The sequence below is a fragment of the Triticum dicoccoides genome, chromosome 5A, assembly GCF_002162155.2.
Source record: "Triticum dicoccoides isolate Atlit2015 ecotype Zavitan chromosome 5A, WEW_v2.0, whole genome shotgun sequence".
In the NCBI taxonomy this organism is placed as follows: domain Eukaryota; kingdom Viridiplantae; phylum Streptophyta; class Magnoliopsida; order Poales; family Poaceae; genus Triticum; species Triticum dicoccoides.
In genome coordinates, this window is record NC_041388.1 from 495,109,075 (window position 1) to 495,120,746 (window position 11,672).

Here is an 11,672-nt window from a genome sequence, read left to right on the forward strand (position 1 = left end):
CAGCCCGCGCCACCGCCGCCCCGCCGCCGCCGCCGGAGCACCGCCGCCCCGCCGGACCGCCGCCGTCGTTCGCAGGAGTTGCGAGAGGTAGTTTTTTTCGCCTCCGGTTTTTCTCGAAAAAACCGTTCAATTTTCTGACGGTTTTGTTCATTTTTTTAGTTTTGGTTTTTTAAATAGATCGGTTTTCTGGTTTATTTAAATAGCGAGCGTTCGTCCGTCCGTTCGTTTTAACGAACGTTCGTCATTTTTATTTTTCTTAGATTAAATCCCCGATTTTTCAGATCGCGATTTCTAATCCGATTTTCGTTTTAGTCTAACTTTTCGCTCGTTTATCGGAATCAGGCGATTCAAGCGCCTGGAGTTTCGTCTCGAAACCCTCTTTCTGTTTAACCAACTCAAACAAGTTTTTGCCACCGTAAAAATTTCCCTAGATCTAGAATAGTAAACAAAGCCTGTTTCTTTTGCCGTTTGTCTTTCGTTGCTTCGTTCGCTTTGATTCTTTTTGCCAATCGGAGTTCTTAAGATGAACTTTCTGGTTAGATCTTTTATCTGAGTTTTACCTGTGCATTAGTTGAGTACTTATTGTATGCTTGTTCGTTTGCGATAGAGTACCCGGAGTGCGCCGCTTGCTACTTCGAATCGCTAGGTTTCCCGGATCATCAGCAAGGCAAGTAACACTTTGATCATGCTTTCCAGCTACCCAGTTTTATTGCATTAGATCAATCCTCACACATTGCATGATTAGGATCTAATTAAATTGTGGGTTTGGGAAGTAGTTGAGATAGTACCTATTACCTGTTTATTATCAAACCTTTGGGAGTTACTTCTATGTTTGCTTATTATGCCATGCTATGCTAGTAGACGTGGATTGGGTGAGTGTATCCATGACAGATGTGAGATTGTTAATTGATGGTTTACTTAAGGTGGCAACTTAAACACACATCTGGGTGGACTGAGGCACCTGGGTATTCCAGCGATTGCCTGTTTTTCTTTTGGACCGCCAGCTAGGCTCAAAGGGATCATGAGATTATTCATGCTAGAAACTTCCGTGTGCAGCCACAAGCTATTATGGGCTCTAGCATAGTTGATTAAGTTGTGCGAACTCTTACAGTGGTAGACTAGCAGATGTAGGGGAAAGTAGATGTAACGGTCTACCCGATCATAAGGTGCTAGCGCTTCTGAAAGGCTATGTCTCGGTCATCCGTCTTCTCAAACACCTTGTAGTGCGAGAAACCAAACGGCGGCGATCGAGTCTTGTGGGGAAAAGTGCGCAAACCTCTGCAGAGTGTATAAACTAATCATGATTATCCGTGTCCCCGGTTATGGACATCTTGAGTATCTAGTACCTGGATTTTCATGTGAATCTCAACATGTTACTCTAAAATTTAATTTTGTTGGGTTATGTTTAAAGATGATGCTTAATTGGGATTGAGAATGCTGTCAACCATTCTCAATGTTTAACAACTACCATGATAGTTAAATAAAATTTATTCCTTTGCAGTAGGGAAAAATTGGCTTTACACAAAACTATAACCATAGAGCTTTCCACCAGCCAAATATGCATATAGAATAGCCTATTTCATTCCATTATCCTCTATGTGTTATTTTGCCAGCATATTCCATGTGCTGACCCGTTTCGGGCTGCAACGTTAATGTTGCAGACTTTTCAGACAACGATTAAGGAGTTTTTAGGTCGTGGTTCTATACTCAGTGATGCCGTTGGAGTTGATGGACTCACTTATCTTCCAAGCCTTCCGCTGTTATCGTTATTAGATGGCCTTAAGCCATATTTATTATAATAAGTTCTCTTCTAAGACACTCGATGTAATAAGTGTGTGATTGCTACTCTGTTATAAATCCTTCAAGTACTATGTGGTGTCAGCATTACTGATCCAGGGATGACACCTGAGCACAGAGATTGGAACGTTTGAGGTCTGGTCACTACATCTAGCACCTCTACAAATCCTTGCTTCCCTCTGCGAAGGGACTGTCTATTTACTTTTATTGTTGAGTCATCATCCTCATATTGAAAACACCAGCAAGAGAGCACCACTGTCATTTATATGCTTTGTGTTTTAATTGATGTTGAGTATGAGTGTGATTGAATCTCTTTTGCCATGAATTATAATGTCTAGTCAGTCCTTGATCTTCAGGGGTGCTCTGCATTTATGTTTGGCGGTCTCAGAAAGGGCTAGCGAGATACTATTTTGTCATATTATATCGTGATTGTTTTGAAAAAGTGTTGTCATCTGAGATTTATATTATTACTCGCTAGCTGATTATGCTATTGATATGAGTAAATGTGAGACATAAGTGTTATTGTGAATATGGTTAGTTCATAATCTTTGCTGAAAACCTGAATATTGGCTAGACATATTTGCAACAACAAGATCAAACAGAGTTTGGAAAAAAATTATTTGTCACTTTCAATTTGTCAACTGCATTGCTTGAGGACAAGCAATGGGTTAAGCTTGTGGGGAGTTGATACGTCTCCATCGTATCTACTTTTTCAAACTCTTTTGCCCTTGTTTTGGACTCTAATTTGCATGAGTTGAATGGAACTAACCCGGACTGACGTTGTTTTCAGCAGAATTGCCATGGTGTTATTTTTGTGCAGAAATCAAAGTTCTTGGATTGACCTGAAAATTTACAGAGAATTTTTGTTGAATATATAAAAAATATTGGCGCAAGAAGTTACCAGAGTGGGGCCACGCAGAAGCCACAAGCCCTGGGGGCACGCCCTATAGGCTTGTGGGTCCCCTGGACCTCCTCCGACCCAAACTCCAACTCTATAAGTACCTGAGAAAAAGTTAGAGAGAAGGATTCATCGTGCTTTATGATACGGAGACGCCGCTACCTCCTGTCCTCATCGGGAGTGCTGACCTAGAGTCTGTTCGGGGCTAGAAGAGGGGGGTTCGTCACCATCATCATCACCAACTTTCCTCCAGCACCAATTTCATGATGCTCACCACTGTCCTTCAGTAATTCCATCGTAGGCTTGCTGGACGGTGATGGGTTGGATGAGATTTATCATGTAATCTAGTTTTGTTAGGGTTTGATACCTAGTATCCACTATGTTCTGAGATTGATGTTGCTATGACTTTTCTATGCTTAATGCTTGTCACTAGGGCCCGAGTGCCATGATTTCAGATCGGAACCTATTATGTTTTCATGAATATATTTGTGTTCTTGATCCTATCTTGCAAGTTGTAGGCGCCTATTACGAGTGATGATCCGCATACCCCAAGTTAAAAGTAATTGGGATTCTTTCCAGTGATTATCGTAGTTTGAGGAGTTCATGTACTCACAAAGTGCTAATGCTTTGGTTGGGTTCTCTATTAAAAGGAGGCCTTAATATCCCTTAGTTTCTATTAGGACCCTGTTGCCACAGGAGGGTAGGACAAAAGATGTCATGCAAGTTATTTTCCATAAGCATGTTTGACTATATACGGAATACATGCCTACATTATATTGATGAATTGGAGCTAGTTTTGTGTCACCCTAGGTTATGACTGCTACATGATGAATATCATCCAACACAATTATGATTGCCGATCCAATGCCTACGAGCTTTTCACATATTTATCTTTGCTAAGTTACTTTCATTGCTACCGCTGTTACAATCACTACAAAACTACTACTGTTACTTTTGCCACTATTACCGTTACTATCATACTACTTTGCTACTAAATACTTTGCTGCAGATATTAAGTCTTACAGGTGTGGTTGAATTGACAACTCAGCTGCTAATACTCGCGAATATTCTTTGGCTCCCCTTGTGTCGAATCAATAAATTTGCGTTGAATACTCTACCCTCGAAAACGGTTGCGATCCCCTATACTTGTGGGTTATCAGTTTCCTCCACACTCTAACTATGGGAGAGGAAAGGGGCGTGTCAAAAGCCCGAGCTACTAGTTTGCATTTTCCTATTGTGCATTAGTTTGCTTTATTCATAGGGAAATGTTGGACTGCTAGCGAGCAAGGTGGTGCGCTCAGTGCTCCTGATCTTACCATATTACGCTGCACACTTTATAATGACAACACTTATGACCTTGGAGCTATCATTGCACGCTTCCTGCACATATTATAATGACAACACTTATAACCTTAGAGCTATCATTGCACGCCGCCTGCACACTAATAGGACTAAGGGTAAAATTCATGGTGGTATTTATGCTACTCGCTTAGCGAGGCATTTCATGCTAACATACGCCCTCATGATTATTTGTCATCTAGAGTTTACTCAGATCACCAATCTACGTAGGATCACCATTTCATTGATGCCCCTGATCCTCCTCATCGCATTTGTTATAACCTAGTTTTAATGAGGATACTTCTGATGTTATCCCGTTGCCTGCACCTACTTTGTTGGACTTTCATGTTAGGAACGGATACACTGTTATGCCACCCGACATCGTTTCTTACCGAAACGCGTTGGCAGTGGCAGAGGATGAGGCCCAGGATTGGGACATTCAGGTGACGCCACCTCAACACTTCCATATGTGACCAGATAGCTACTATGGATGGTGAATACCAATCTAGGCAAAAGCCTAAGCTTGGGGGAGTACGTATCTCTCACAGACATTACATTCATGTTCACACATTTCATTCCAGTTGTCGATGTTCATCCTCTTTCATTGTATCATCCATGTTAGTTTTATTTTTGCTTTATTCTTGTGTGTTTGAAATACTTAAGAAAATCCAAAATTATTTCTCGCTTATTTTCGGGTTTTTTTCTAATTTAATTAGTTGTAGTACTAAAAGAAAACCCAAATGTTTCTCGTTTCTTCTTTTGCTTGTTGGGAGCTTTCTCGTGTAAATAGTTGCTCTCGTTTTTGTTTTTCCTTTGTTAATTTGCTTTCTTCAAGAATAAAAAACTAAAAACTCCAAAAATATTTCACCGTGTTTCTCTGAAATTATTTTCTTTTGTTGAGTTGTCGTAAGGAGGAGACAACGATGAAAATGTTGAGTGGCACTCATATGCATTATTGTTCATCTAATAAAGAGGCCATATTACCTTGTCTTCTCCTTTGAACAAAAATGTTTGTAGATTCCAGCTTAATCCATGACACTCTTGCACTATTATTATTTTCATATCATTCGGTCGTGCAAGTGAAAGGAAATAATGACGATAATTTTATGAAGTGACTGTGGCAAGGAAAAGCGGGTATGAACTCAACTTGTTTTTGTTTTTGTAAATATGTTTAACTCATTATCCATGATTCAACATATTATGATTAAACTTGTTTATGATGACAATTAAAGATTATAGTTGCTCATGACATGCTTAAGTAGCTAGGAGTGGATAATGATTTATCTTAGGTGTCAACATGCACTAAAATGGTTATGATGTACTCCCTCCGTTCCTAAATACTTGTCTTTCTAGTCATTTCAACAAGTGACTACATACGGAGCAAAATGAGTGAATCTACACTCTAAAATATGTCTACATACATTCATATAGTCATTTCAAATGTCTAGAAAGACAAATATTTAGGAACGGAGGGAGTAGTATGATAGTATGGTATACTCCTCTGAATGTTTCAAGTGGCATGACTTGTGATACGTCTATCTTCGTATCTACTTTTCCTAATGCTTTTGCTCTTGTTTTGGACTATAATTTGCATGATTTGAATGAAACTAACCTAGACTAACGATGTTTCAGCGGAACTACCATGGTGTTGTTTTTGTACAGAAATAAAAGTTCTCGGAATTGGACAAAACTTTTTGGAGAATTATTTTGGAATATATAATAATTTAGAGAACTAGGACCCACTGGAGGGAGGCAGCTTCCCACTAGGCACCAGGGCGCGCCACCCCCTCTAGCGCGCCCTGGTGGGTAGTGGGGGCCACGAGGCTCTGCTGGCCCTAGTTCCAACTCTATAAAATCCTATTTTTTGGAGATAAAAAGTTAGTAGAGGAAGTTCCATCACATTTTACGATATGGAGCCGCCGCCACCTCCTGTTCTACATCGGGAGGCCAGATCTGGAGCATGTTCGGGGCTCTAGAGAGGGGGATCTTTGGTCTTCATCATCATCAACCATCATCCATCACCAATTTTACAATGCTCACCGCAGGGAGTGAGTAATTCTTTCATAGTCTTACTGGACGGTGGTGGGTTGGATGAGATTCATCATGTAATTGAGTTAGTTTTGTTAGGGCTTGATCCCTAGTATCCACTATGTTCTGAGATTGAAGTTGCTATAACTTTGCTATGCTTAATGCTTGTCACTAGGGCCCGAGTAGCATGGTTTCAGATCTGAACCGTTTATGTTTTTAGCATTATATATATGTTCATGATCCGACCTTGCAAGTTATATGCACCTGCTATGTGTTATGATTTGCATACCCAAGGTGACAATAATTGGGATTCTTCCCGGTGATTAGCGTACTTTGAGGAGTTCATGTATTCACTACGTGTTAATGCTTGTTCTAGTTCTCTCTTAAAAGGAGGCCTTAATATCCCTTAGTTTCGTTATGGAACCCACTGCCACGGGAGGGTAGGAAAAAAGATGACATGCAAGTTCTTTTCCATAAGCATGTATGACTATTTACGGAATAGATGCCTACATTATATTTATGAACCGGAGCTAGTTCTGTGTCGCCCTAGGTTATGACTATTACATGATGAATATTATCCAACGTTATCACCGATCCAATTCCTACTCGTTTTTCACATATTGTTCTTGCTAAGTTACTATTGTTGCTGCTGCTGTTACACCTGCTGCAAAACTACTGCTACTACTGTTACTATTACTGTTACTGTTACTATCACTATCAAACTATCATATTACTATGGTACTAATCACTTTGCTGCAGATATTTAGTCTACAGGTGTGGAATCTATAAATTTGGGTTGAATACTCTACCCTCGAAAACTGTTGCAATCCCCTATACTTGTGGGTTATCAAGACCTTTTTCTAGCACCGTTGTTGAGGAGCATGGCTATATTTGTTGAGTCACTTGGGATTTATATCTATTGATCACTATGAAGAATATTAAGGATGATAGAATCAAGATCGTTCCCTCGAAGACGAGGGGAGGTAAGGAACTGTTATCTAGCTCTGCACTTGATTCACCTTCTGTTTTGAGTAAACTTGCAACACCACCACATGCTATAATCCTGATATGTCACAAGTTGATGATGATGCTACTTCTACTATGAATGATGCTATTGATGATGCTAGTACTCTTCTTGATAAGAATGTGCCACTAGGTAAATTTCTTGATGAACAAATTGCTAGAGCTAAAGAAAATGAAATCACTGAAATTGATGAAATTATTGAAACTGATGAAGTCTTGAAACAATAAACTATGAAACACCTATTAGATCGAGCTCTCCTAGATGTGAATTGCCTGATATACCTGAGGGTTATGTTATGGGTGGAGAGGTGGCTAGAGATTTTCTTGCTTGTAAGGATAGATATGATCTTAATAAATTATTATGCAAGCTGAAAGAAAAATCTTTGAATGCTAGAATGAAATGTGATCCTAAGTTTTCTACTTCACCTATTTTTGTTACTGATAAGGCTTATGAATTCTCTGTCGACCCAGAGCTGATTACTTTGGTTGAATCTGATCCTTTCCATGGCTATGAAACTGAAACCGTTGTGGCACATCCTACTAAATTAAATGATATAGCCACCCTATTTGCTCCTGATGAGAAAATTCACTACTACTATATTCTTAAGTTATTTCCGTTCTCATTAAAGGGTGATGCTAAGACTTGGTACAATATTCTTGCTCCCAGTTGTGTGCGTAGTCCCCAAGATATGATTTATTATTTCTCTAAAAGTGTTTTCCTGCTCATAAGAAACAAGCTACCTTATAGGAAATATTTAATTTTGTGCAAATTGATGAAGAAAGTCTCCCACAAGCTTGGGGGAGGCTTCTCCAATTGCTTAATGCTTTACCTGATCATCCTCTCAAGAAAAATGAAATAGTTGATATTTTCTATAATGGACTAACTGATGCTTCTAGGGACTTCCTAGATAGTTGTGCTGGCTGTTTTCCGGGGAACAAATTGTTGAACAAGGCTCCCATAGAATTAATACTGATGCACCTAGTCCTTCAAAAAGGAAAAATGAAAATAAAAATGATAGGACTTTGCATACTTCTAGTGAACCTGAAATAGAAAAACCTTCTGAAGATAACAATGAACATTCACCTAGTAATAATGAAAATGAAAATGATGATGTTCGTGAAGATGCTCAACAAGACAATGAAAAGGAACAGGATGATGATGTTGAGATAGAACTTGTTGTTGAACTAGATAACCCACAACCTAAAAATAAACATTATGATAAGAGAGACTTTGTTGCTAGAAATCATGGTAAAGAAAGAGAACCATGGGTTTGGAAACCCATGCCCTTTACACCTGAACCATTTAAGAAAAAGGACGAGGAAGAATTTGAATGCTTTGTTGAAATGCTTAGGCTAATCTTTTTGCGTACTCGTCTGACTGGTATTTAAAGATGACCCCTTATGCTAAATACATGAAAGACATTGTCACTAATAAAAGGAAAATACTTGAAGTTGGAATCTCCACCATGCTTGCTAATTATTCTTTTAAGGATGGAGTACCTAAGAAATTAGGGGATCCAGGAATACCAACTTTACCATGCTCCATCAAAAGAAATTATGTCAAAACTGCTTTACGTGATTTAGGAGCCGGTGTTAGTGTTATGGCTTTCTCTTTATATAAAAGAATTGTTTTTAATAAACTCACACCTACTGAAATATCATTGCAAATGGCTGACAAATCAACTACCATACCTATCGGTATTTGTGAGGAATGTGCCCGTTCTTGTTGCAAATGTTACTATCTTAACAGACTTTGCTATACTTGAGATGTCTAAGGACGACAACATGTCAATTATCCTTGGTAGACCCTTTTTGAATACTGCAGGGGTTGTTATTGATTGCGATAAAAGCAAAGTCACTTTTCGTATCAATGGTAATGAGCATACAATGCACTTTCCGAAGAAGCAATTCCAAGTGAACAGTATTAATGTTATTGAAAAATCTCTGACAATTACTATTAGAAGTCTTCAACTCCCTCTTCCTACTGCCAAAAATAAACATGAAGCACTTATTGTTGGGCAGATGCTAACCGTTGAGGTAACTTAGTGTTTAACGAAAATTATTTGGGTTCATGCTAATCGATAGTGGTTCTTAATAAGACTTGATCAACCTTATTAATGGATTATTTTTCAGAGGCATGTGGTTAATGAATTTAGTTAGCACAACCTTCTGTCCCTACCATTTGTTTTCTGTTATTTTTAGTTAAATACAGTAAAATGACATGTTAATCCTGTCTTTTGATTTTTTTTTCCATGCAATAAAAAAGTGCCCAAAAATAAAAGTGCTGAGAATGACCTAAAATTTTGACATGAATTTTTCTGAATATTTAAGATTTTTTATATAAATAACATCGCAGGGATGCCCTAGGTGGCCACTAGGCACTAGGGCGCGCCAGCTACCCTAGGCACGACCTGGTAGGTAGTGGGCCCCACATGCCCTCCCCCCTCACTTATCCCTTTAGCCCATATCGTGACCTACCTCGAGAAAAAAATCACTCCATCCTTCTCTCTCGTGTTCTTGCTCACAAACCCGCGGATTTCGATCTCTTTGCTCGAAGCTCCATTTTTGAAACTGTTTTGGGGATTGCTACTTGGTATGTGACTCCTCCATTGCTCCAGTTAGTTTTTGTGCTAGTGGTTTATATGTTGAGTAATTAGCTACTCTTGGTGCTGCTGTAAATGAGCTTACATGTTGAATTCTTTGAGTTCCAAGTAGTTTGAATGCTTGATATAGCCTCTAGACATCCATATGAGTTGTTGCTATCAAGCTTGTGAAGTTTTATTGATATTAATTTTGTGTCCCAAAAAATTTCAGAAATTGTTCGCAAATAAAAATGCACCTCTTTAGGAGTTCTTCGAGGAGGAGGTCCTCTGAGGCATCATCGAGTGCGAGCTCAATACGATAGTCATATGTTGAACCGAGTGCAAGCTCTATGCGGGACGCCGATACCAAATCATGCTTATGGTCGTGTAACGAGTTCATGTTAGGTGCAGGTATCAAGGAAGAGTTTGAGCAATATGTTCACAACACCGGGCTCGCCCCCTTCATCGAAGATAAGTGCATTCAGCATCTCAACCTCACAAAGACATTCACTGAGAAATTTAAATATCATTCCCATGATTCTATAGTTTCATTTAGCCTTTATGATAAAGCCTTCACCATGCCTCTAGAAGAGTTTTGTGTTTCTTGCAAAATTCCATATTGGGGTTCGCGGGATGAACCACCAAAATCTGAGTATGAGATATTTTTGACTACAACGTGTCATTGTGAGGATAGAGGAGTGACACAAGCTATAATAAAAAGTATACAATTTCCATCAATTTGTTACTTTGCACTCTTTCATGGCAAATGCATCATGGGCAAACAAGATTGCAGTACTCTCTGTGCCCCAGACTTGAGCCTCATACATATTTCTCTAACAGTAATTAAATGTTATAATCTTGGAGCAATCATTGCATGGAGGTTGCAACACAATGCTGATAGTGGTCACTTTTATGGAGGAATTTATGCCTCCCGTATGGCTAGGAAGCTGGGTGTGTCACCTTGGCCTAATGATCCTATTTTACCTACCCAGTACATAGACTTCGGTGCCATGCGGCGTCATGAGTTCATTAAATATAAGGCCACAAACTAGAACTATAACCCGATGTTCGATAAAAAAACATTATACCTGTATTTTGCCTGCACCTGCTCTCTTTGTTTATCATAGTAAAGGAAGATACTACATCTATGAGAGTGAGCCGCGCGAGTACAATGCGGCTGTAGAGGCTGCTCATCAGGCTAAGGAGGTCGCACCGACAGCTCCATGAGTTATCATTCTATCTATTATCCAAGCCACGAGTGGTGATTACCAAGCTAGGCCAAAAGCCTAAGCTTGGGGGAGTACGTATTTCCACCGACATTACATTCATGTTCGCACATTTCATTCCAGTTGCCGGTGTCCACACTTTTGCATTGTAATATCCATGTTAGTTTTATTTTCTCGCTTTCTTCTTGTGTGTTTGAAAAACTTTGAGAAAATCCAAAAATATTTCTCGCTCGTTGATAACCCACAAGTATAGGGGATCATTTGTAGCCTTCTTTGATAAATAAGAGTGTCGAACCCAACGAGGAGCTAAAGGTAGAACAAATATTCCCTCAAGTTCTATCAATCACCGATACAACTCTACGCACACTTAATGTTTGCTTTACCTAAAACAAGTATGAAACTAATTTGCAAGAATAAAACTATGAGTACTTTTCGAGAATAAAACTATGAATAAATTGTGAGACAATAAAAGTGGATAGCTTTTGTCAACAAGAAAGTCATTTGTCCCTAGGCAATTGATGACAAGTAGCGGTAATCATTCTTGTAATTTTATATGAGGTAGAGGCATGAGCTAACATACTTTCTCTACTTGGATCACATGCACTTATGATTTGACCCCTAGCAAGCATCCGCAAATACTAAAGATCATTTAGTTCATGAAACCCAACCATAGCATTAAGTATCAAGTCCTCTTTATCCCATACGCAACAACCCACTTACTCGAGTTTAAGCTTCTGTCACTCTCGCAACCCACCATAAGAGAATCATGAACATATTGCA